Raw genomic sequence first — 26,470 nt, forward strand, 5'->3', positions numbered from 1 at the left:
GGCCATCTGAATACCACCCATTCTGGGATCTCTGAGTTGTGTCGCAAGCGGCTCAACTGCCAGAGTGAACAATAGTGGGGATAGGAGGCCCCCCTGCCTCGTACCCAGTCAGAGGAAGAAGGTCAGAGAAGAGACTCCATTCACTAGAAATGTTTCCACCTGAGAAGTGTAAAGCAAGCGAACCCAGGACAAGAAGTTCCCCACAAACTCATGCAACCCATGTTCTCCCAAAACGAGCCCCATCTCACGGAGTCAAACACCTTTTCAAAGTCGATTGCAAGGAGGGCCAGTGGGTGCAGCATTTTAGCAGCCAAGTATATGGCGAGATGCGCCATTAGGTCAATCTATTTTTGCCCTGAACGGCATGAATCCGCACAGGCCTGGGTGAACTAGAGAACTGATTACCCCAAGTAAACGATTGGCTAGGAACCGGGCGAGGAACTTGGCCTCTCCATTTATCAAAGAGATCAGCCTATAGGAGGTGCACTGTTCCGGTGGCTTACCGAGCTTCGGCAGAACCACTATGCTCGCCATTCTAAGATCCAGCGGGAGGCATTCATCCTGTCTACACTGCATAAAAAGGCGATGCACTGGTCCGACCACCCGTTCCCCGAGTCGTTTCCATACTTCCACCGGGAAACCATTGGGTCCCGGAGCCTTACCAGTCTGTAGCTGCGCCATTGCAGCCGAGATCTCCTCCTCAGAAGTCTGCCTCCATACTCAAAGCTTGCTGAGTGGCGAATTTTGGATGAGGCACCCGATCCAACGTAGCAGCCCCCCTTGCTCCAAGCACCCTGTCGAGAGATTATAAAGGGTTTCATAAAATTGGACCAAGGCTTCCACAATATCTGTGTCGTCTGTCAAGTCTATCCCTTGTGAATCCTGTATAGCCCACTTCCCCTATCCGTTCTCCCCAGCCAGGCCAACATTTTCCCCAGCTTGTCCCCTGCTTCATGTATCTGGCTTTGTCTAGCCCAGTGCACCTCTCTGGCGTTATCCAGTGCCACGTTGCGTAAAGACTCCTGTGCCATGGTCAAGGTCAACATTGCCTCTGGCGCGTTGGAGGAGAGCAACTCCTCCACCTGTCCTACTGCCCTCTCCACCTCCCCCGTCTCCATTCCGTGCTTCTTGTGCCTCTCTGCTACCAGTGACAGCGTCTCCCGCCTAGCTGCTACCAGTGAGAGCACCTACCCCGCTGTGTTGCATTGTAGCCCTCCTACAGGGTAACGGGGCTGTTGACAGTCCCCATATTGATAGCAAAATATTCCTCATTCTTGTTGAACAGATCTTCCAAAAATTCCGGGTCCCCCAGGTAGTTAGTATTAAAGTGCCAGCGCCCGGTGGGCCTGGACTGCCCGTTTTTCAGCTCAATAACTAATGGGGAGTGGTCAGATATCCCTCTGGCCAAGAACCTAGCGAACAACAGCCTATGAGTTATGTCTGATGGGCTTAAAAAAGAAAGAAAAAAATATATATAAAATTGGACATGGAAGCATGAACCCCAGAGTAAAAGGAGAACCCCTTTCTGTTGCTTGCAGCCGTCTCAATGCATCCAACCAGCCCAAAGCAGTGACGAAGAAGCACAGATTAGTATTACCCATGTGCATTCTGTATAAACTCCAGTCCATCACCTCATTGAAGTCCCCACCTAACACCACAAAACACAAATGTCGGCATGGCCCTGAAGGGTGAGCCCCTGCAGTTCTGAAAGAAGGTCAGGCACCAATGGTGGGGCGCATACACAGCAACCATGCCCCAGGTGGCACCACACAGCTCCCCCTTGACCAATACAAAGCACCCCCTAGGGTCAGACTTCACCTCCTCAAGCTGAAATGGGATCCTCTTATGCAGGAGAACAAGTGTCCCTCCGGAACTCCTCGAGGAACCCGCATGGAATGCCACCCTGTAGTTGGGCCCGAGGAAAAACTTGCCCTCCGTTCCCAGTAGATGAGTCTCCATAAGGAGTATATTTCTGGGGGACTGCCTATTAAAAATTTGTAGCACCAGCCTGCACTTAACACTCTAGCATAGCCCGTTGACATTCCAGGTCATCAGCCACGCCTTCCCACTTTGAGCCATCATCCCAGAGAAACCTTGTCATGCCTCTTGCCTCAGCCGTACCATCTGCCGCCCTGCCCGACCCACCCTGCATCACCCCATTTTCTTGTGAGACTTCCTCATGTCCCACGTACCTCCCCAAGCATGACCCCCCAAACAACCCAACACCCCCGCCATGTACCTCTCCCCAATCAGAAGCACCTGTCGCCCTCACCCGGCACCAACTGGACACAGGAGAAATTCAACCAATTGTGGGGTGACCATTACCAGGGCCGTTAAGAATCCAGGTCTCCTCCCAAGCCAGCCAGCCATCGGAGACACCAATGAATAAAACAGCAAGTAGAGGGCCAGCGCCATCCCGGCAGCCCGTTAAACCATTGCCATGTCTCTCCAAAACAGTCTGTCAGCGGACCGCTCGCGGGTTGTGTTTCAAAGAGGACCAGGGACACCTCCAGTCCCAGTACCGGCCTCAGCTTTTCCCTAGGTGGCTCGAGCCCAGGCGCAAATAATATCTGTGTTTCAATCCAGGTTCATGCCTCCTTGGGATTGTGAAAGGGATGGACCATGCCGCCATGATAAACTTTAAGCGCTGCAGGTAAGAAGAGGGTGCACTCAACTCCCAGCAAGATTAGCTTTTTCTTCACTTAATCAAAGGATTGGCAAGCTTTCTGGACCTCCTTGGTATAAAAAAATAAATCCAAATAAATAATCTGGGGAAAACCCTATCCTGCAGCCGCTGTAAGTAATTGAGCCAGTGGCCTGTGCCATTTGCAGCAGAGCGTCCCGATCCTTATAATTAAGGAGTCTTGCAATGATTGCGCGGTGGGTGCTCCCAGGACTGGTCGGCCTGTCGGGGCCCTATGCGCACGCTCAATAGAGAAGAATTTAGATAGCTTCTTTTGGGTAAATAACTAAAAGCCAAGGTTCCAAAGAGTTGCATGCTTGGCCCTTCTTCTCTTGCCGGCACCCGAGAATGCGTAGTTCGTTACAGCGCGATCTTCTCTCATTGTCCTCTGCTCGGCTTTCCATGGGAGTAAGCTTCGACAAGACTGCTGCTAAACTGTTTTTCCATGCGCCTGATGGCGTCCTCGGAGCCTGAAATTCACTGCTCAGCCTCCCACACTCTTGTAGAGAGTTTCTGCATATTTTGCCACAAAAACAACACTTCCTTATGCAAGGCCATCAATGATTTCTTCCACGGAAGCCCTGGATGCGCTGATCACGCTCATAATGTCAGTGAGGGAGAGTTGGAGGTCTGGGGTTTCGCCTCCCCACCCCCATGTCCTCAATCCTCGGGGTGTTAGACGCTACGGGAGGGGGGGCGCTGGTGGTATATTGGTCTCTTGTTTTGCAGCTCCATTTTCTTCACCTTGTCTTTGACCTTGGCGTCCTTTGCAGCAGTTCTTGTGTGTCAGCCAATTTACAGCGACCCCTTGTTACCCTTGCAACCAGTGTCGTGGGTTATGTTGCAGCCTCCCTGCCAGCAGGGTAGGTCTACGACCAGGGAAGCCACTCACCCTCTCCTTTCCGCTCTACTAGGATGATGCCAGCAGGTGCACAGCCCAATACGACCTTAGTAGCCAGGAGGGAGCTGTGGAATGGTATGCCCTCTAGTGGTGGATGGGGGACCCCCATGTCGTGGACTTCCAGTCAATGTCGTAGAATGTTGAACATGTATGCTGCTTTGGCCTACAGTCCACCCTCACCTTGGAAGGGTGTTGGTTCTGCACCTCAGGGGCTCCCTGGGACCGGTGCTCCCCCTCAGGTCCACCCCTTGTAGCAGATTCAGTGGGTCTCTGCCTCCCCACCAGTCCTCGCCACTGGCCAGGAGCCTACACAGCAGTCTTTCTCTCCACACGCTGGAAGGGCCTCCTGTATAGCAGACCTGGCTCCAATATGGAATGCCGGCATCTGCGCCCCTCTGTGGCCACCAGCAAGCCCTGGAATGCCGCAGTTTCCAATGTCTCACACTGCTGTCGTTGTGATTGCGGTCCGCTCCTCCTCCATGCAGCACCCAGCCAGCCACAGCAGATCCCCCTCTTCACTTTTGCAGCTGCGGTCGCTTACCGCTCTTCCTCGCTACCAAAATAGCACGCAAGCCCAGGCGCTCGTTGCGGCAGTTAAGTTTTCCGGGTAACAAAGCCTTTGTTTCTCCACCGAAGAGGAGCAAAGTGTGGCACATACACTTCGGTTCCTGGGAGTATACGTCTCACTGCAGGATTTTTGGTCGAAGGATTTTTACTGCAGGATAGTGGTAGCCTGAGAGGAGCTCTAAAGGCTCACGTCCACATCGGGTCCCTGCGCAACAGCGCCCCCCACTAAGAACACTTAGTAAGGAACAAAAGTAAGAAAGACTGAAGGAGCAAAAAATCAATGAAAACCTTCTGTATCTCAAAAGATGGTAGAAATGATAGCACTACTGGGTGGGAAGCATCAATGGGTAAATACATCTCTACACCACGCCCAATTCAGTGGCATCCGCAACAATAACCGATAACCAGAGATATTGGCCAACAAACAACAAGACTCGCCGATAGAGCTGAAGCAATAAGGGAAATGAAATGTTCAGGGAGAGTAAATTGTAACGCAAACAAGGGGTGTACTGACCTTCCGTGTTGAGCGAATATTCTGCCAAAGTTCATCTAGTCGGCCAAATATTTTCTGGAACACGGGCTCTGTTTGAGCGATGATAGCCAATCACAGACAGTGGAACAACAGGGGGAGGGGTGGGCTACTTGCTTTTTGGCTGCTGTAGCCTCCTATAGTGAACTATTCGGCTCCAGCCGACTACTTAGGCCAACTATTTAGCTAAAAAGTAATTTCCCTATTTCGCAACAACCCTAAACATTTTAATAAAGTGTTGAAAAGCTTACAAAAGTGGACATTTGTTAAAAAGGAACAAATGAATATACCATCAGTTGATCCGGTGTGTTCTTGTTGATGACTGTTCCACTGAAAAGTCCTACTAGTTTAACTCCCACTAGACCAGTCAACTTTCCACCGCTGAATATCTCATTTGGCTGTAATGCAATGGTCTTGTTTAAGGAACTCAACAATTCACACAGGAAAACAATCTTCCATTTCAAGTACCCTTTGCCCTTTTTTGTTTCATCACTTTATGGAGTAGTATCTGCGCCCCTTAGATCTTTTGTTCCATTGTTATTGTCTCTCACATCCCTTTTTTGGTCTTCATTCGCATGTCCTCATCAAATTCATTCGCTACCCCATTTGTCCTTTTTTATTTTTAGTTTCCTCCTCTAGAGGAGTTGGAGTGAAAAAGCTTTCCTTGTACCCCTCTTCCTGCCACACGCTTGCACCAGTCCCTTCATATTAACACAAGCCCAGCCTTCATTAACTGCAACTGCAACTCATGTCTGTGTCAGAGATAGTTAAGCACCCGTCTTGATCGTGCAGTAGGAAGCAAAACAAATAAAGTTTGCATGTTGAATAGGTCCACCCCCTAAGAAGTAAGGTTTCAGGTAGGTTGCCAGGCTGTCCCTGAAATGCTCAGTCAATCTGTGCCCAGAGGCGACCGGATTGGCTGTATTGTATTACTTAAGCCAATCACATTTCGCCGGCAGGCGAGTGTCGGCCCACGAAAAAGGCACGAGAACAAAAGGCTCCTGTCCTGAGCCTGTTGGAGCCGATAGGACCGCTGGACTGCGTTGATCTGCCCCTAGCTGTATGTCTTGTCAAAGTGGGAGTGCTTTGTCATTAGTACAACAGGAACCTTTCCTCTGTTCTTCAGATGTACCATTCTCCACCCATCTTGTTCTAAGACTATCCATATGTACTCTCCACTAGTGCACTAACCACCAACTCAAATCACCTTCACGCTGTACGTTGTATTGCTCCATTGGTACTTATATGCTTTTCAATTGAGCGCTGCTTCAGCACCTTTATTAACTTGGCTATTTAGTGTTGCCTTGACACCCATCCACTGTGCGCCGCCTTTGGCACCTTTGTTGACATTCTTTGGTATTTGCACATAGATTGCATTCCGTACCGCCTCGGTACCATTGCTGTCTGCCTACTTATTATGTATGTATGCTAAATCTGCACTGCCCATATGAAACCTAATGTACAATGTACCGGTATCCAATAATATTGATCGCCATACCTCATTTAGTCACTTCTCCTTAGGGCCCTCTTATTGTTGCCTACTCTGCTATACTCACCTCCTGTACTGCTGAAAATCACTACTTATAACTACATTTGTGGGATATATTGCTCTTTTATGACGATTAATACCTACCCTTAGATTGGCCTATCCAGATCACTTTTAGACCTAGCAATCATGCCATTATGAAGGCTCAGCTATATGCAATCTAAAACTATCAAAAAGATAGGCATAATTTACTGTATATTGTTAGGCCTACTGCACTCAGCACTGCAAGACAAATACCACATACAGACATAAGCGTTTTGGATTAAAACGCTATATAAATTCAATAAAATACAAATACATAGATCTATAGCACCCACATTCTACTGCAATTACATGATGCATCTGTTACTGCCAAGAAATAGCACCAACCACCCACCCTGTTCCAATGGGGCTTTCATCCAACTAGGCACAGGGCTAGCGCCCCTTCTTGACCTAGACACTACACTCTACCATGATCCCACATCATTTTTGCCCATCACACCAGCGTTCACATCAACACCAGCTATTACCACTACCAATCAAACACCAAAGCCCATCCTAGGATCAGCCCGCCTTCACAGATTATCCTCCAGAATTTACATAAACATCCCTTAGACTAGACCTTCACAAGGATCCTTAAGAAAATCAAGGCTATCAACACGCACCACTAATAACCTCACCCACCCACACTATAACAATGTATTGACCAATTTCAAAGGACACGTCACCCATATTAGCAATGAGAGAAGTCCTCAAACTTCCTCCAAAGTTACACACAAGCATTAGGAGAACGCAAAGCTCTACCGTGCCACCCCCACCGGCACAGACAACCCAATCATGTAACCCTGCATAAGCTTCGGATCCACTAAAAGGGGCCTTACTCAATGTTAGATCCCTAGGCGCGCATACCACCGATATACATGACATAATACTTGAACATGAGCTGGACCTACTAGTAATAACTGAAACTTGGTTGCACCCAGGCTCAGGACCACTGCTTACACTAGCCATACCTCCAAACTACACAATATTCAGAGCGGATCGCCAAGGGGCCACCGGAGGCGGAGTTGCCATCATCTCTAAAACCTCACTCCAGTTCAGGGAATGTAAAACGGAATCTCTACCAGGCTATGAACTCCTAGCACTCAAGTTAGCCTCAGACCCGAAAACCACCATCAACTTCTTAGTAATCTATAGAGCTCCTAGCTCCACGAATAACCCTGAGCTAGATCTGCCACTACTTATCTCACCTCTACTCAAACCAGACACCAGATTCATCCTCCTAGGGGATATCAACCTAGGGTTTAAAGATACTGCTGATCTCAAAGCCACAGCATTTCACAATGCTTTTCTAGAAATGCAATTCAAACAAATTGTTGATGCACCAACCCACTCCAAAGTGCGTACCCTTGATTGGATTCTTACACTGAACACAACAGCCTCCTTTGAAGAAATTATAGAATTGCCCTGGAACGATCACTCCCTGATACGTTTTAATATCATCACCAAGAGAGACCCCTCCCCAGTGACCAGTCCTGCACCCATGACAATGATGAGAAACACAAGGATGCTCACCGCTGAAAATTAATTTATGAAGCAATGGGATGAAATTAACAAACAACCTTCAGAAACCGAGAACCCCAATGAAATCTCATTACATTATCACTCCTGCCTACAGTTAGCCATTGATGAACTAGCACTGCTTAGATCCAAAAGACCTAAACAGAAACGTAGTAACACATGGTTCAATGATAACCTCATTGAAGTCAGAAAGAAGAACACCTCTTCAGAAAAAACCCTACCAATGACTCTAAAAAAAGAAGTAATAGGTAAAGCATACAAGCAAGAAATATACTCACAAAAAGCAAACTCGCTGAATGAGCGCATCACCAATGCCACCTCCAATAGCAAAGAGCTCTTCGCCATTATTAAAGAATTGGAAACACCCGTTACCCCACCTAGCACAGCCATAATAAATCAAGTTTGGTGTACTACCATCCAAGATGCACTTACCTCAAAAATAAATAACATACAAAATAAAATCGTGACACAAAGAAAAACACTAGGAATCACACCAGAGATAGAACAGACCTCGTCACAACTCCTGCTGCAGACAACTAACACATCAGAATTCCACTACACCCCAGTGACTACTGACAAAGTACAAAAAACAATAGCCTCGCTCAAACCTTCGAATTGCAAAGGAGATCATTCCCAGCCACACTAGTTCCAACCATTACAAAATGTGTTAATGCATCCTTTGCTACTAGGTCTATCCCATCTATAATCAAAGAAGCTTGGGGCACCCCTCTTCTCAAGAAACCCTCACTAGATCCTATGGTCCCCACCAACTATAGACCCATCACCACACCGCAGTCCCCTTCCTTCTCAAAATCATAGATAGAATTGCTTACACCCAAGTACAATCGCACCTTGAAAATGACCATCTATTAGGAGAAAGACAATCAGGTTTCCGCCCGGGACATAGCACCGAGACAGCATTGCTAGATCTAAAAAACCAAATGGATACAGTTAGGAATTCAGGAAAATTATGCATACTTTTATTACTTGACCTCTCTGCGGCATTCGATTTAGTTGATCACAGCAAACTGTGCCTAACACTAGCAAACAACTTACAATTCGCCAAAGAAGCAACCGCGTGGATCAAATCATTCCTCTCAGATCGCACCTCTAGCGTAGATATAGGAGATCTATCAGCCGACCCTATCCCAGTACCGCTCGGAGTCCCAGAAGGATCATGCCTATCCCCAACACTTTATAATGCATATACAAAACTTCTCTTTGCAGCCCTAAATGCAATGGGAGTATTATACACCAACTTCGATGACGATACCCAAATACTAATCCGGGTCTCAGGCAACCTCGAACAGGATACTATTACTGTGAACAAAATCTACTCCATCATCCAAAACTGTATGGCAGCAAACAGCCGCTGCTTAAATGGGGAAAAAACGGAAATTCTGATAGTAGGCGCTCCAACCAAATTAGCTAAGTTTCACCCTCAGTATGCAGCCATAGTCATTGATGGCACGAACATCCCCATCTCCAGCCAAGTAAAATCTTTAGGCGTTTACCTGGACTCTAGTCTTTCCATGACTAAACACATCAGTGCCCTTTCATCATCCACGGCTTACACTGCCAAACTCATTGTGCTGAGTAGACCTTTCCTCTCACAACAAAACTACATCACTCTCACTAGAGCCCTTATATTTGCCAAGATTGATTAATGTAATATACTATTAATAGGCACCTCAAATAAAAACCTTAATAAATTGCAACTACTGCAGAATAAAGCACTAGAGCGGCTCTAGGCATAAAAAAGAGCAAACACATAACACAACCGGACTCACCCTTGCCCCTATAAAAAGTGTTTATTTCGACTCTCAGTGCCTGGCCAAACTAATCTTCTCAATGGACATGGAAACAGATCTTCAGACAAACATTCAAATCAAAACAAAACGCAGGTATGCGCGCCCCACTGTCAAATTCACATCTCTTTATGAGCTAGGCCACACTAACAAAAAAAGTTTCTTTTCTGATGAACACTGGCACAGGGTTTCCGGTTGGACACATCCAGTATCAACCATCCCTCCAAAAACACAGCACATCCAAGTTCCTGCCATAAAGCATTGTGATGAACAATTGGTACAAAATCAGATGACATTTCTCAGTTCCTTCCAGGGAGTGGAAACAGACCCTTAATTCGTTCATTCAAACATGAAACTTAAAACGGTTAAGGATCCCGAAAGTACATAAACATGGGCAGCAAAGAATTACTGAAGTCATATTTGCCAACTTTCCATTCATGTGTACAAGTTATTGAAGCATGCAATTACAGTTGCTGCTAATTAAACAAACATTAAATAACTCTAGGGTACCTTGAAGGGATTGTAACAAGCACCAGCTTTGGGAGCCCTATCCGCTTATATTCAAATGTCTTTTACTCTAAACTACATTTACAATATATGCAAATATTTCCTGTCAACAATTTTTGTTTCCAATAAGTTTTTATTAGCAAATTTTCATAGAAACAAGAACAAGAAAACAACACCCTAACCCCAAAATGCCCCCCCACTCCCCACCACCGATCCCCCCCTCTAATCCCCCCTGACCCCTCCCAGATCACAAAGGCTCAGAGATAGCTCAATGACGACAACAAACATAACGACGTACAAGGCAGGCAAGGTAAATTCACAGGTCTGATTCGTCCTGGGGGGGGATTATGCCCATTAGTTCCATCGCCTTGGGACACCACGCCCGGCATGCACCCTCCCTTAGGAAAGCCAGAAGTCCGGCCCAGTCTGAGTAAAAGCGCATGTGAGATCCCTGGATCGAGTAGGTTAGCCATTCCACAGCGACCAATGACCAGAGCTTGGCTACCCATTCGTGCTCCTGTGGAGGGACCCTCGAGTTCCATTTTTTTGCTAGGACCAATGCAGCAGATAGCATCATTATCACATAAAGTTTACGGTCAGCTTTGGAAAGCAGAGTAGTGAAGACCGCGTTCAGGCCCAACAAGTCTCTACCTCTGTCCCCCGATCGCTGAAGCCCCAGCACCTGAGCAATAGTCCTCTGCACTCGCGACCAGAATGGCTCAAGTTTCGGGCACTCCCACCAGACATATGGCCACGATCCCACGGCACCACACTCTCTCCAGCATTTCTCTGAGATCGTGGGGAACATTTTATGCAGCCCGAGGGGGGTGTGGTGCCATCTCAGGAGGAGTTTCACCCAGATTTCGACGATTTGAATAGACTGCAAGTTTTGGGATTTGGGACCACAGCCTAAGCCATTCCTGTTCCTCTATGGCCGACCCAATATCCTGCACCCATTTATTCATATAGTGCTTGGAGTGAATGGGTTCCTCGCGTTTTATGAGTTTGTAAATGGAGGATATCAACCCCTTAATGCCCGAGTTAGTATCGAGAAACTTTTCAAAGTGGGTAAGGGAGCGAGAACCCGCCTGCTTAACCGATGGATGGGAAAGCCAATGCCTGACCTGGAGATACGAGAATCTCTGCTTTTCCCCAACCCCAAAATCTGTCTTGCATTGCTCGAACCGCTTCACCTCACCCCCCTTTAGCATGTCTCGCAGCATCCTACACCCACCCGCATACCAAGGATCGAAGCTTGGGTCATGTAAAGCCGCCGTGGAGAATTGTGGGTTGCCCTGCAGTGGTGAGAACGGCGATGGGAAGGAGGTGATCTGAGCTCTTGCGACGGCTTGATCCCAGGGCTCGCCTACTGTTGACGGTATTATACTACAATATATCCTGGTCGGCCTGTCATGCTTTGAACCCCATAGGACCCCCTCCAAATCCCTCCCCACCACCGCCCCATCCATGGACCTCCACACTTTGCCCCTGTCGTCACTCTGCCAATCCCTAATGACCCTCAGTTGAGCCGCCATGTAGTACACCCGGAAGTCAGGTTACCCTAATCCACCTTTTTCCGGTAAAGCCTTCATTGTGGAAGCTGCTACCCTCGGGCGTTTCTGGTTCCAAACGAACCTGTTCGTTATTTTCTGCAGGGCTCTGAAAAACGAGGTGGGGACACGGATCGGCAGGGCCGCGAAGTGATACAGGAGCAATGGAAGAATAGCCATCTTTAGAGTATTAACTCTACCCAACCAAGAGATCTCAAGGGGGCACTAGTCAACCAGCTTGGATTTCACCCTCTGAAGAAGCGGGGGATAATTAGCTGTATACAAGTACTCCACAGTTTTGGTCAACTGGATCCCCAGGTACCTTAGAGAGGAATCCACCCACCTATAATCGTAGACCTTTTTGTGATCCTGAACGGCGGACGAAGATAAAGTAAGGGGAAGCACCTCTGACTTGTGAATGTTGATTTTTAGGCCCGCTACCTGCCCGAAACTGTTGAGCTCTCTTCCCACCGCATGCAAGGAGTTGTTTGGGTTTGTCAGTGAGAGAATCAAATCGTCGGCGAAGGCTGCAATCTTATGGTCCTCCCCACGGAATGGGATTCCCTTGACATCATCGGCCTCCCTAATCGTCTCCAAAAACTGTTCAAGGTGGAGGGCATAGAGGAGCGGCGACATCGGGCAGCCCTGCTTGGTGCCTCTTCCCACTGGTATCGGAGCAGTGATTTGACCGTTAATTGCCAGACGTATGACCGGGTTCCGGTAGTTAGCTCTTACCCGAGTAATAAAACCCAGACCAAAGCCCATTCGACCAAGGACCGCAAACAAATACCCCCCTCTACCCCATCAAAAGCCTTCTCGGCATCTATCGCCAGAAGAAGGGCCGGGATATTCTTTTTTTGAGATTTTTCAACCAGATGAACCAACCGTCTCACATTGTCTGAGGTTTGTCTGCCCTTTATAAACCCCGTTTGATCGCGGTGAATTAGCTTGGGAAGGATGGATTCAAGGCGGTTGGCTAAAATCTTTGCATGAATCTTGGCATCCACGTTAATTAACGCAATTGGGCGATGCGACACGCAATCGGTCGGATCTTTGCCCCTTTTATGAATCAAAATTATCTTAGCCTCATTCATAGAATCGGGGAGAAGGCCCGTCGCCCCCATGCAATTAAACAGTTTAGTAAGGATTGGAATCAGGCGTTCCCTGTGGGTCTTATAGAATTCGATGACAAACCCATCGGGACCCGGGGCTTTTCCGGATTGAAGGTTGAGAATAACTCTCCTCACCTCATCTGCCGTGATCGCGACCTCAAGCGCGTCCCTATCTTCGTGCGACAAGCGTCGGACGCCAACATCCCACAGATAGGCTACCTGATCAGAGTAATCGGGGAAGTCTGAACTAAAGAGGGCAGTGTAGAATTTGGTAAATTGAGCTTCAATGTCAGATTTCGACGTAAGCAAAACTCCTCCCTCCCCCTTAATTTTTAATATTGTCATGTCGCCTGCTTCCCTGCGCAACCTTCTGGCCAGCAAACGATCAGCTTTGTTGCCTTTGACATAGTATCGTTGCCGCTGGCGGAGGAGGCTACGCTCAGCCGCTCTTGATTGTATGAGGTGTAACTGGCCTCGCACAGCCCTGTATTCCTTTTTGGTGGTCGCCGTAATCCCTGTGCCCATGCGAGCCATAACCTCCTTTAACCTTGCTTCCAACCGTAACTCCTCTAATCTCAGTTCACAATCCCTCCTAGCTTTGATTGCGATAATCCTGCCCCTAATCATGGCCTTTAGGGAGTCCCACCAATTCTGAGGGGTAGTGTCTTCCCACTTGTTATTGTTAGTGTAATCCACCAGTTCTTTCTCTAACTCCACGACTAAAACCGGATCCCTAAAAAGGGGGACCGGGTACCTCCATTTCCAAACCGACGGGGGGCCCCTGGGGACTGTCATTATCAGCGTGAGTGGGGCATGATCTCCCAGCGCGATCGCTCCTATCTCCAGTGCTATCACACTCCCTAGCAGTGGCTTCGAAATCCAGACGTCGTCTATCCGGGAGTGCGACCGGTGAACATGAAAGAAGAATGTGTACCCTCTCGTCTGACCATAAAGCTCCCGCCAAGTGTCCACCATGGCCAAATCCCACAGTTTCTTAACAAGATCCCCTGATGGGCCGTTCTGACTTCCCCACGAGGTGGAGCTCCTATCTATAGCGGGATCCCAAGCCAAGTTAAAGTCCCCCCTAAAGGCAAAGTTACCCACAGCAAAATTCCCCAGTTTCGTGAGAGAATTTTGTAGGAAGACATCCGGGGCCTGGTTGGGGCGTATAGGGTAGCCACAGTGAGGATCTCGCCCAGGCCCTCCACTAACACTGCCAAATACCGCCTCTGGGTGTCCTTCTGTGTGTCTCTAATGGAAAGACCGGAACCATCTCGAAGGGCAATTAAGACCCCCCCTTTTTTGGAGGTTTGCGTGGCCTGAACCCATTTGGAGTAGCCCCAGAATCTAATTCTGTGAGAGTCTTTGGTGTGTACGTGGGTCTCTTGCAAAGCCACTACCAGGGGCTGCTCTCTCCTGAGAAAGTTTTCAACTCTTCTCCGCTTGACCTGCGAGTTAAGACCATTTACGTTTAGAGAAAGAAATTTGACCACCTGGGAGGTAGCCATTAGCCTGAGTCATGCGGAGCAGAATAACTATGGAAAGCCCTGTGAGGAGCACCTCGAGAGGTGGCTATTTGATTGCAACATGAGCCTTCTACCAAGGGCGCCGTGCCTATTCGAATCGCCCGAGCCCTGGATCTGGAAATTTTCCCACCCCCCCTCTCTTGTCCCCCTCCCCCTCCCTTCCCCCTCCAGACGGGAACGACTGGCCGTTAGCCTCCCTCGTGAAATTACCACGAGAGCCGAACCCATTAACCAACCCGGAAACTCCCAACGCAGGGAAGCCCTTCCCCATTCCAAGACTCCCGACCACCCCCCCAACCCGTAACCCACACAACACATGTAAACAACCCATCAACCCCCAGTGAACAGCTGTCGGTAGTGCCCTCCCCGGGCTTTTATCGTTGACCAAGCATCACCACTGATAGTCTCATGTGGCTGACTGAGAGCCACATTGCCCCGTCAACCTGTCGCTAGCGCGTGCAGCCGCTGGCTTCGCGCCATCCGAGTCCATGGGTCTCCTGCGGCTTCTCCTGTGCTTGGCCGTAGACCATTCCCATGGCTTTCGAGTTGCCGGTGCTTCGTCTGGGCCTTCAAATAGGGGCAGGGTCTGCCCCTCCAGGATCAGCAGAGACATCCCCTGGTCGCATGTCGTAATCTTGTGGTGGGCTCCTTGCCACATGAAAGACAAACCAAACGGGTGGGTCCACCTGTTGCATTCTTAGGAAAGACAAAACCGGCCCCATCCAGCGCGCATGATTAGGGTGCTTCTCGCCAGGTCCTGGTACAGTGATATTTCTTGGCCATTGTAGGTAATAGAGGACGCCTTCCTTGCTCTTTCCATAACCTTTTCCTTCGTAGCATAGCTATGGAAGGCCACCAGCACATCTCTCGGTCTGGACCCTGGCTCAGGAGGTTGCGGGCCCACCCGGTGGACTCTGTCGAACTGCATTGCAGGGTCCGAATTGGCGTCTAGCAGGTCAACAAATATGGCTTTTAAGACTGGGTTTAGCTGCTGATCCTGGACCTCTTCGGGCAAGGATTTCACTCTAATGTTTGCTCTTCGAGACCTGTTCTCCAGGTCCTCCGCCAGGAGCTCTAGGTTTTGTGTTGCCACAGCCAGAGACTTGAGCAGATTGTCCGCTTTTCTGGCGTCCTCTGTCAGTTCCTGTATGGCCCGCTCATTGGTGTCCACTCTCTCCTCCACCTTGTTAACGTCTCTTTTAAGGTCCCTTAGATTCTCAGCTAAGTCCTCCAGCAGCTTGTCCATCTGCTGCTGCCCCGCCGCCGTGATTCTCTCAACTAACTCTCCCATAAACTGCATCGCTTGGGTGACTGGTTTGTCTGGACCATCGCGGGAAGCCGCGGGGGCACTCTCCGGGGGGTCCAGGGCCGCCCGTGGGTCGTCAGCTATATCCATCTCCTTGGACCAAAACTTTGCGAGCAGGCCCTCTGGTGTCTTTTTGGGGGTCTTTCCCTGGGGCGGGCAATCTTTATTCTTTACTCTCGACATGGCTGCTTAAGTCAGTCACGCCCCTCGCCTCCCGAGAAATGCCCGGTAAATCAGCAAAAATCGGTCAGCAGGGCCACGGGTGGAGGGCGGGAGGGGCAAGCGCACCCCAGCCCTGGCACGGTCCTACTCCACTGTACTCCTTCCGGGCAAGGACCAAAGAGTGCCCCCACAGGCCAGGCCCAGCGAACTCTGCGTGGGGGAGCTCAGGGATTAAGATTAAGATGTGGGGGCCCGCCCCCAAGCGTGCCAGCGGGACCCTCAGTAAACAAATGCCTGGGGAGGAGCCCCCCGTCCCGGGCCCCCAAGACCCCACAAGTCCTCCGCGAAGGTAGCGGCTCCCTCCCCCACAAACTCACTCCAACCCGCACGTGCACTCCAGAGCCTGCAACGGCCACGCCCGCCTCGGGCCCTCGCAAACGCGGCACAAATTCGAGGGGGCCGAGGTGTTGTAGGGAGCCCCGGCGGACCGCAGAAGTGCGGGGGAGGGCAGCGCGAGCCAAGGACGGGGCTGAGGCACAACGATGGTCGGGAGCGCGGGGCGACACGTCCTACTCCCTAGGCGGCCATCTTGGAATCCTCCTGTCAACATTTAAATAACTAGTATGGTAAAATCAATTGCAAACGGTTGCATTTTCGTGTGGAAACAAGCACCTTTGCCTTGGAAAAGTCAATTTTGGTTCCTTTGTACGTACCAGGGAGAGGGAAAAGGGAAGTGCAGCCAGGGCAGCGCCGCACAGCTCTGGCTAAGTTCAAGGAGGCGGGGGACTGTAGGGTTACAGTTAGTCCCTAAGCGCACAGTAGGCCCGGAGGCAGTGCAGGGGCTACTGGTCCTGGAGGGGCCTGGTACGCAATGAGACTGCGGGCAGCCAGGTCACCAGTCAGTGGAGCATACCGGTAGGTCAGCAGGGGAGAGATAGTGAAAGCAGAAGTGAAAAGGAAGGTCTTGAGCTACTTCTGAAACCTGAGCTTCCAGAAGGGCAGGGAGGCCATTCCAGAGGGAGCCACCTGAAGAGGAGAGAGATCATCCCACTAACTCTCTGCCTGGAGAAGCATCGGACCCTCAGAGAGTTGGAGGTGGCTGAGCAAAGGGCTCGAGAAGGAAGGTGTTTTGGAAGAGAGTTGGATGTAGTGCAGGCCCCTGTCCCACAAGGCCTTGTGGATGATGCAGAGGGAGAGATTTCAGGGCTGGAGAGATACGATTCCCTGGGCTTGAGGCCAAGGACAAGTCTCACAGTCCTGTTCTGTATTAGTTGCAGTGGGCGGAGAGTAGGGTAAGGCAGAGCAGAGCTCTGGCTGGCCTGCGTTACAGCTTTCCCCTTCAGGAAGGGATGGGGACACTGCTGGGGCTCCCTGGGACAGCCGCTGGACTAGGGAATGGTCGCCCAACATGGAGACAGGTACCAAAGGCCAGGGACATCACCTCGACCCTTTGCTGTTAGTGGTAAGGTGACAGTGTATGTGGGTGACAGGTGAGTTTCCATGAAGGTAGACGACGCATCATGTTTGGATACATTGGTAGTTCATAAAATAATATACACGGTTCATATATACAATGCGATTGGGTGCGGTGGGGGGGTCTGCGGTGGGTGGTGTTGTGACAGTTAAATACATTGACATTTTATAGCACAGAGCCGGCACAATTTATGTTGTATAGGCCCTGTGGGGTACATGTCATAGTAAAATCGAATTTGCACCAAGGAAGAAGAGAAGGAATAGAAGATGGTTAGCTTGGGTGATCTCCTTATTGGTGATCTAATTGTTTTAATGATTGGGAATCTTACCAAAGAATTATAGCATTAGTTGAATAAGGATGCTGGATAGCCACTGGAAAGAATAAGAGATGGACAGGTATGGGATCAGAGTAGTGACCAAAATGAGCAGCATGGTTGGTGCTGGTGTGCAAGCGGGAGGTGTGTGTGGTAGAAAACAGGTGTGTCAAGCTGGATGTTGATGGCACTGTGTGGATGGGCATGTATACGCCGTGGGTATAATTGGGGGCAAGGAGGAATCAAGTGATGGTAATGCATAGTTGGTGACAAGGGGGCGATAGTTCACCTGTGGGGCCTGAGGGCGAAGAGGGTGCGGCAGGTGGCTGTGTAAGCCAGCTTTCTACATGATCAGGGAGTCATGTGGCCGAGTGGCGTGCGCCCAACAGGTAATTGTTGCGATGCTAGATGGCAGGTGTTGATGAGCATGTCCTGTTAGGCATGTGCATGGGCGGCATGTCAGTAGTTGGCAGTAGTGGATTTTGTACGACACTGAGCCAGCAGGCAATTACTAAGTATGTGCTGAGGTCATATGTATTGGTGCGTGCAGTGTGTGGCAACAAGATGGTGCTTAGATGGGCTATCCCGATGGGCACCCCTGAGGAATGGAGGGAGGGGTTGGTGGGCGTGTGCCAGGTTGTGTTAGGGGGGCGATGGGGTGACAGGGGAATGGTAGTGGCCCATGGTGCCTATACAACATACATTTTAGGTGCTCTGTACTCTAAATGTAAATGTATTTAACTGTCACGACACCACCCACCGCACCCAATCACATTGTATATATGAACCATGTATGTTATTTTACAAACTATCAATGTATCCAAACACGTTGCGTGTACCCTCGCAGAAACTCACCTGTCACCCACATACACTGTCACCTTACCACAAACAACACATCCTTGATAAAGACCTTTGGTCGAAACACGCATTGGCTTTCCTCAATTGAATAAGCACTACACGTGCTTTGACAATTACTGGCAACATTGTGCCAATAAAATCAAGATTACATGCACAACTAAGTGTCTGACTGATCACTTACCGAAATCAACAGGACTTAAGAGAAATTCTCACACGTCCAGCGCCCATACAAATGGGGTCTCCTCTCCCTTTCTTAGCTCCACACAGAGGAACCCGTGAGCTTGTCCCACTGAGACCCTGTATCTGGCAGCAGGAGGAGCATACAGCTTTGGAACTTGATCAGCGCAGGGATTTGCCATTCCTATAGCTCACACCACCAATTCCTAAGATAAAAGTGGATTGTGTAAAGGAAGGCAACCAACCAACCGGAAGATTCTTATGCCTTCATCCAATGGTCTAATGCAGGGAAGGCCCTCATCGGAGGCAAACTGTTGAGGATCTTGCCCGATTTCGCTATTATAGAAAGTATTAACTTTGTCAAACGGCTTCATGATGGTGTGATGGCAAAGTGGACATCAGGGTGAGGGACATATCAGGGTGTCTAATTGGGGAGAGGAGCAAGACAGGTAGGTCTCCTCCCCTTACTTTTTTGTGAACACCAACACCCCCAATAGTTTAGGTTAGGAATTTGCCATCGATCACAGGACTTACAATGCGTATCTTTCACAGTAGACTGCGTGGACCATATCTGCTCTACTTAGTGGGAAAAGGCCTTGGAGAGCCTCATGATCCCTGAAATAACAGTTTGGGGACATCTACGAGCACAAGAATAGCTGGGAAAAGATACGGAAGATCCCACTCCTAACAAGCACGATCAGAGATACCTGCGGTTTAAGCAGCCCAAGAATTTCAGGTACACGGATCCCCGCTAAAGGGCAGGGAGCATACAGTGTGTGTTCAATATGTAGTGTTTTACTAAATCATTCAACACCGTGGTTCAGGTCAGGCAGTCCAAGAGTCTTCCTTTATTTCACCTGGTTTTGGCATACTGTAGGGAGGTAAGCAAGCAGAACATTCACAAGAGAGTTATAAAAGTACCAACCTTGTTGCAAGCGCTCTGTATAGCTAATGTATTAACATAATATGTGCTATACAGTCAGTTAATCATGTTACAATGAAAAGATAAAAAGGTCTTTACACATATATATCCAATTCAATTGTAGTATGAAATTGTTAGTAAGTGCATGATTTACATACATTTAGTTCAAATTCAAAAAAGATATGGGCCTAGATTGTCATACGAAAACAGTCTTGGAAATGAGTGCCGACAGGGTGCCCACTAGTTTCGCCCAAAGGGCTTTGTCAAGACAAACAATTGAAGTCCTTGATAGTTAAAAAATGCGTTTGCGAACATACAAAAAGCTTTTCATTTCGATTAGAAGGTCAAATCGCGGACAGAAATTCAATTTCAATGTTTATGATGCCACACTTTGGATCCTAGTACTGTGTATATTGTAATTTAAAGGTTTAACAAGCAGGATCCAGGGTTCGAAATTGCCAGGAGCTATTTATCTCCTGGTTGTAGCCAAGGGTAGCCTGGTTAGCTTGAAGCAACTTTAGACCCTGCTGCCATACAAACCTAGCTAAGTGATTTTAACTATGTATGTTTTTGGAATGTATATAAAGTATGATAAAGAACACACTGAAGGGGCTTTTTGAGAATATTTGTTATTTGTATTTAGTATTACATAGTTAAATGAATAACTTAATACATCATCATTACAAAATGACATCATTACATGGTCATCAATCCTTAATAAAGTGGTTCACGCCTCTAAAACTGCTATTATTTCACAAATCTCTTTCCATAATTTAGTGAAGAAAATTAAGCATCCCTGATGATTGTCAAACATGAAGGTATCCCAAAGGTCATCCGGGCTAGCAGACGAGTCGTGTCCAATAAGCTCTAGTCACTTTTCTCCCTAGGGCTATCATTGCACAGCATTTAAAGAGGAGGTGGTGAACAGATTCTAGGTCTGGTTCACTGCAGAACCGGCAAAATCTGTATTTTCTAGCGACTTTGTGCCAACCACCAGTGATCTCAAAAGTTTTGACTGCATTAAATTTGAGGCGCATATAGTCTGAGGCAGAATGGTTACCTATGAAGTTCTGGATATAAGAGGGAACCAATTGTCTTTCCAAGATATATGCGAAGAACCATTCAGCTGTGGATTTCATAGATCTTTTGAATTGATTGAAATTCATTTCTAAGGGATCGCCTAGGGCTCTCCTAATTCATGTATCAGACAATCGCATGAGGGTTCCCAAGGTGAAGGGTTTCACAGAAACAGGGTTGCCAGAGAGCGCCTCAAACAGCAGCCGAATGAGGGTATAACTCGGGGCATGCACAAGCTTCCAGTACAGTGACAGACAGGAAACCCTCACCAAAGCTTTGTATCAAAAAGAATGTATATATTTATTTTACACACTCTGATGTTCACACACAAATCACTATTATTAAAGCAAGTTAAATCAGTCAAGAAGAGCATACATAACTCCCTATTTAAATTGTAGGCAAGTTTGAACAAGAGTGAAAACTGAACCAAAACGGCACAGTGAAAACCAAGCAGAAATGGCACTCTATCAATTTCTCAAAAGGGAGGGAAAGGACACGTTATACAGGTTTAGTCTCTAGAACACACCAACAATACTTCCCAAGTAGATTGTGAACAAGTTAGGCAAGGCAGTACTTTAGTATAAGCAGTACTGAGGTGAAAACCGAGCAAAATGGCACTTCACAAGTTTAAAAAGAGGGAAGGAAAAGGTGGTTATAAGAGTTAGGTGAACCAACACATTTCTAGGTGAGAAGCAATCTAGAGAAGGCAGTTGTAACAGATTTAGCCAGAGTCAATAGGCCTGTGCCAGAGTCAGTGGTACAAGGCAATGTGCCCAGTCTCAAACTGTTCTAGTAGCTGCAGTTAAGTCTTTGTTTAACGATTTGAAAAGGCGGCTGCAGAAGGTGAAAGACAATGTTAGATGATAGGGGTGGCCAACCCAGTAGGTAAGTAAAGGATTTAAAACACCTTTAGCGATACCCAACGAAGCGGGAGGCCTGGAGGAACAATGTATCTTAAAAGTGGAAAAGGCTCCTGCGGTGGCGGTAGTTCCTGGCAGTTCCTGCAGTTTGGGAGATCCAGCAGAGGAAGAGAGGCTCTCATCGTGGAGGACGGTTCTAGTTACTGCAATGCCCAGGGATGAAACCAGCCGCGGTGCTGCCAAAACAAATAAAAGGTACTGTCCTTTAAATTGCGCTCGTGGTGGACGGGTGCTTGGCTATCCGGTGCAGGGCACTGGCGATTCGACCAAGGCAGGTCCTGGAAGGCGGTTGGTGAACTGGTTGGCCCCACCAGCTCAAGGCAAGAAGTCGTTGCAGATGTCTTCAGCTTCTCTCCTCTTCAGTTTCTTAGTTCCAGTGGCGACGTCTTGTCCTCCAGTCCTCAGGACCCTGCTTTTATGCAGCAAGACCCCCATTCAAACAGCCTAGCTGTCACTCACACAGTGGGGTCGCTCTCCTGGCGGGAGAACACCCCAGCCTATCAGGGCAGAGTGCGACTTGGGTTGCGTAGGCAACCCTGTCCAGGGAGCCTATTCTCCCTCCCACACATCCTGTCTACTCTAGACTCAGTGGCGCCGAGAGGAGGGCTTCTGTGCAGAAGCCTGCCAAAAGGACGAACAAATGATCCCCGACCCCCGTTAGGATTTCAGAGAAAGACACGAAAAATAAATATTATTAAAGTTCTGGCAAAAAAAACCCACCGGATTAAAGTTAATATTAATACAAACCGGCTGTATGTTAGAGGCTGTCAGTAAAAGTGGTAGCCTAGAACAATGGGAAAATCCCATAGGAAAATATTTGCGGTCGAATATTTATGATAGTAACTACTGCCACCAGCCAGAAACTTTTGAGAGAGGGACTATACGGTACCCCCTCGAAAATTAACACTAGGGAAACACTATTAACCCTTTCCAGTACTTCCATTTTAAGATGGGTTGTTTGATTTAGTTCATAATTATTGACTAGTAAAGTCAATGGGGACTTTACATGCCCTGTGAGATAGTAGTCAGTCCCAGGGTATGGAGTCTATGTTTGGGGGTCGCTACGACACCCCTGTGGTACGGCACAGAGGGTGCTGTGTACCACACATGTTAAAAAGATGATTCCTATGAGGGTGAGAAAAACCCCATAGACCATAAGCACACAAGATAGCCTAAAACATACACTAGCAATCTGTCTAAGAGTGGGAGAAAAGGGTCTCACTCTTAGCAGGAGAAAAAAATAAACCCTTCAAAACAGGCAAAGCTGCTGGGGGACTCTATAAGTAAGGGAAATTAGCCTTAGAGGAGAATTCTCCCTAACAGACAGCCTCCAAAGAACTACCCAACGCCCATACCTCAGCAGCATAACTGATAAGGGGGCAATTTTCATGGAGTAAAGCTTGACTAAGGAACCCACAGAATATCCCTCTCCTTTGGCAGCAAAAGAGCAGATGGCCCCAGATGATTGAGCACAGTAGACCTTAACTTCGTTCAGTTGAAGGGTTTTGCATCGAAAGCAATACCTAAATAGATATATTGGTTGACTTCAATTGGAACACCCATAAGATTCCAAGCGGCTCGGGTCGTTCGTTTGCGTGGAAGTTCGAACACCATGATCTTGGCTTTGGAGATGTTCACTTTAAGTGAGTTTTCCGCCGAAATTATTTTTTGAGTTTATCCATTGCTGTTTGCAGGCCTCATCAAGAATGATGATGTTATGCTATGTTAACAAAATGTGTAGAGTGCACGGTCACCCAAGGGATATCATGGCGCTGGTATAAGTGGAGGTAAAACAGAGGAAACTTATTAGAACAGGAGGAGTCTAAATTCCAAGTGGTTGACGGTGCATCTCCGAGAAGGAGCCAGCGTGTTTCACAATTTCGCTGCTGCCACTGAGAAAGCACGATCTCTGATCCGGAAGCGTTGGGAGGGAGGAACAGTGAGCAGGCAGGCCGAGCAGGAGCGAAGAGCACGAGTGGGCCGGTAGTGGAGAAATTTGTCCTGGAGATAACTAGCATCAAGACCATAAAAGGCCTGATGCAACAGGCAAAGAGACTTGATCTCAATTTGCTTCGCCACCGGCAGCCAGAACAGGGAATGGAGCACCGGCGTGATATAATTGCCATAGGGATGTTCATAGCTACCCTATCCGCCAAGTTCTGCAATAGCTGAAGCCGATGGATCAGGCTCTTAGGCTGGGCCAAATAGAGCCCATTACAATAGTCAATGCGACTTAATACCAGGGCGGCGACCACCAGTGGCCGGACCTTCGGGGGGAGCAGAGGAAGGGCCTTCTTGAGAATCCCGAGATCGTAGTGTCCAGCATTGCAGACAGCCGACAACTGAGTCCTCATGGAAAGTGTGGCAGAGAGCAACACCCTATTGGAAAAATATTCAGCCAGAGGCTATCCTAATACCATCCTAGAGGAAGCCAAAGAAAGATCTGGACTCATTAATAAAGAACAACTACTGGTACCCAAAAACAAAACAAAGGATACACCATTACTGCATATTAGCAAGTACTCAAGACAGAGCTTCCAGATAAGTAAATCCATCAGGAAACATTGGAGTATTCTCCACAACGACCAGATACTGAAAGAACTCTTTCCTAAAGCACCTATAATGGCCTTCAGATGTGGTAGGAACCTGAGGGACACTCTGGTCAGAGCAGAAATACCACCTAAAGACAAACAGATGGTGCTACAAACTAAAGAAATCGGCACTTTCCCTTGTCTATGCTGTACTCATTGTAACAACGTCATAAAAGGTGAAAAAATTGTTCACCCATATACTGGGAAGAACATTAAACTACGCCACTACGCCACCTGCATGTCATCCGGGGTCATTTATGCGATCAAATGTCCCTGTGGCAAACTATATGTGGGTCAAACCACAAGACCTTTCAAAGAACGCCTTACGGAACACAAATCCAATATTAGATGTAAAAACATCAAATCCCCCCTCTCCAGACATTTCATGGAGAATAACCACACAATTGCACAATTAAAATTTCAAATCCTTGAAGTTGTAAAAAAACCCTACAGGGGAGGGGACTTTGCATCGATGCTCTCACGTAGAGAAAAATATTGGATACACACACTGAACACATTACTACCTAAGGGGCTTACTGACGAATTCTCTCTAAAATGTTTTAGCTGACTTGTTGCTAGATTGTGTCTCTTTAAATGCTAGCTCTGCCTGCACTCAACAGATCTCTGTGTATTGTCTTTTTAAACATAATTGTCACCTTAAGTAAGATGTTTTTTCATGTATCATTATACGATCACATTCCCTCCATAGACACTTGGGCCATTTTGGACCTTTCTCCAATTTATAACTACTACTAGTAGCGAATTCTGTGCTACCTTAAGAATATTTGTCTGTTTCACGCACAATGTAAATCCAGAGTCACCATATCGGAACTTAGATGGCCAATTTCTTGGCCAATTTCTTTTCCGCTTGGATACAGGCTTAAAATCTAAACCATTGTAAGTAGCTCACACATTCAACATGATTCAATTCTACTTTGGACATCTTTCCACCTTCTAAGATGTCCGCCGCTTTCTAGCGTGTGCCCAACTTGCTATCTTACTCATATTTATCACTTTAGTCCGTTCTCTATTACCACGCATGCCTTCCTTGCTTCACGGACCAACGCCGCAGCGAGGGGCTTGTGTATCTGTACGAGCGTCCCACGCATAGCAACAATCTCTGGGGACATCCTCCCAGCTGGAGGGGCTTGTACGAGCTCCGTCTACTCCGTAGCCCACTATTCATCAGCCGATGTTACAACTATCACAAGTCCTAAGTAAGTTATTAGAAACACGAGGCGTTTTTCGCCGTGCCTCTTCAGCTTTGCATACTTACGTGTCACTTTGACACTAATTTTGAGGGGCCGCTGTTTTTCTCTATAGACCCAGCGAGCCCCGTGTGAAATCCGTAGACTGCGTGCCATGCAAGCACCGCTTTGATGTAATAGTTGGTCCTACCTTGAACTCATTGGGCATCCCGCAGTGGTGAGTAGTTGCCCGTTCATTGTTTCACTCACCATATTTGCCGCTTTTGGCATTTAACACTTATAGTTGCACGCACTATTTTTCTTTTAGAGTGCACAAGATTCCGCTGTACTCCGCTGGATGAACTATGTTGGAATTCAACTCAGAATTTCTTTCCCGCTCATATTTAGCGGCTTTCCACATGTACTGAATTACAGGTCTTCAGTAAAACTTGGTAAGCTATTCATTTATAATTACTCGGTAGTTGACCTATGCATGCCGATGTAATTTACAATGCATTTCCAATTTATCATTAGAAAAATGGCCATTCTTTGTCCCGATAGTTTGTGGCTCTGGATACTATTTACAGGTGCTGGTCATGTTGACCCATTTCATTTATTTTACCCTTGCTTCCTTAAACAATGCATTACGACGACTTGATTGTTTATTTGTTCTTGGGAACATGTTATTTGTTTAACGCTGAACATTAAATGCATGTAGCGGTTATGGAGAGTTTACAAATAGCTGATTATACATATTTCTTTATTTACAGTGTTTAATTCATTATTCTGGGCTCTTGATGAAGAGAATGAACTTCTTGAAACGCGTCAGCCACAATCAAATGAATTGAATCCTCCCTGTTTCTCGCGTTTGGAATAAAGAATCCTCTTTTACATTGGATGTCATTACTGCATTCTTTCTAAAATTTTATTATCATTTGAAGTTCATTGGAATATATATCTAATTTATTTTTAAAGTCAATTTCAAGGCGTCATACTGACGTTAACATAAGGTGTGCAAGGGACGGGAGTGTTCCGTCTTTGGATCCTCGTTTCTCTCCGCAGAGAAGATGACACCCAGGTTCCTGACAGTCGTCACCATTACCAGAAAGGCACCCATTGCTGGGGGACAGAAGGCCAAAGTCCACAGTAAGGGAGGGGGGACACCAACCACAAGAACCTCCATCTAGACGCCAT

The 26,470-nt window shown here is 47.7% G+C and overlaps 1 long non-coding RNA gene across 1 annotated transcript in view; it reads left to right on the forward strand.

Moving 5' to 3' along the window:
- The window catches only part of LOC138525761 (uncharacterized), a 205,975-nt gene extending 179,844 nt beyond the window's left edge, over positions 1-26,131 (forward strand). Inside the window, exon 4 of the long non-coding RNA XR_011283421.1 lies at positions 26,047-26,131. This is a non-coding gene — a long non-coding RNA (uncharacterized lncRNA). The remainder of the gene's footprint in view (positions 1-26,046) is intronic.
- Positions 26,132-26,470: the final 339 nt, after the last annotated feature.

The sequence above is a fragment of the Ambystoma mexicanum genome, chromosome 7p, assembly GCF_040938575.1.
Source record: "Ambystoma mexicanum isolate Mex_15411 chromosome 7p, UKY_AmexF1_1, whole genome shotgun sequence".
NCBI lineage: Eukaryota > Metazoa > Chordata > Amphibia > Caudata > Ambystomatidae > Ambystoma > Ambystoma mexicanum.